Here is a 1010-nt window from a genome sequence, read left to right on the forward strand (position 1 = left end):
ACCGCCACCACCACCACCTTCTCTCTCTTTCTCTCTGTCTCTCTGTCTCTCTGTCTCTCTCTCTGTGTCTCTCTCTCTCTCTCTCTCTCTCTCTGTGCATGTGCACACACAGCTGATTCTCTGTGCTTAGCTGGGAGGTTGATACTCTCCCACCAAAGGGGTGATTTCTAAACACCATAGCCTAGAATACCTTGAAAAATGAAATAAAATAAAAATCAACAAACTACACCTAACGCCTACCATGTGTGAGGTATTGTGCATTTTTAATAGCACCCCAATAACAAAACTTGTTTGGGGGATATTATTAATCTCTATCTTACAGATAAGCAAACTGAGGCTTGAAAAAGGCAAGGGAAACAATGGAACTAGAAATCAATGCCAAGTATCTCTGGCTCCACACATGCTCTGTGAATGAAAGACTACAAAGAAAACTCCGTATGATGAAATAGAACATCAACCAGGTACTATGCATGCTAAACCTATATCTGTCTTAATTATCACAATAAACTGATGAAATTTGTTATCTTCACTTTACAGATGAAAAAACCTTGGCTTATAGCTCACTCCACAGCACATGAACTAAAATTGGAACAATACGTAGATGATTAACATGGCCTTTATGTAAGGAGGTTGCACAAATTCATAAAGTATACCATGTTTTTGCATATTTGTAGAAGAAAATGATGATGAGCAACATGAATGAATGAATAACTTCTATACTCAATATCTTTAATAAATCTCATAGCTATAGTATACTAAGTGAAGGAAACAAGACAAAAGAAAACGTGACATATGATTCCGTTTATGTAAAATTTAAAATCAGGCAAAACTATAGTGTTTACATAGAAAATCAAGGAAACTTTTATTTATTACTGCATATTCTCATTCACATTCTTTCATTCTCTACCTCACTTTCTGTTTCTTTTCTCTATGTGTGATATATCTAAAATTTTACTCTTCTAGGTCCTAGGGAAGGGCCTGGGAATTTCCCAAGAGGAATTTTACAGGCT

At 36.0% G+C, this 1010-nt stretch overlaps 1 non-coding gene across 1 annotated transcript; it reads left to right on the plus strand.

The window, feature by feature from the left end:
- The first annotated feature begins 558 nt into the window (after nucleotides 1-558).
- Nucleotides 559-662, plus strand: LOC123628962. Its single transcript, XR_006731839.1, has one exon. It is a non-coding gene; the product is annotated as a U6 spliceosomal RNA (small nuclear RNA).
- The last annotated feature ends 348 nt before the right edge of the window (nucleotides 663-1010 follow it).

This window comes from Lemur catta, chromosome X (genome assembly GCF_020740605.2).
Source record: "Lemur catta isolate mLemCat1 chromosome X, mLemCat1.pri, whole genome shotgun sequence".
NCBI lineage: Eukaryota > Metazoa > Chordata > Mammalia > Primates > Lemuridae > Lemur > Lemur catta.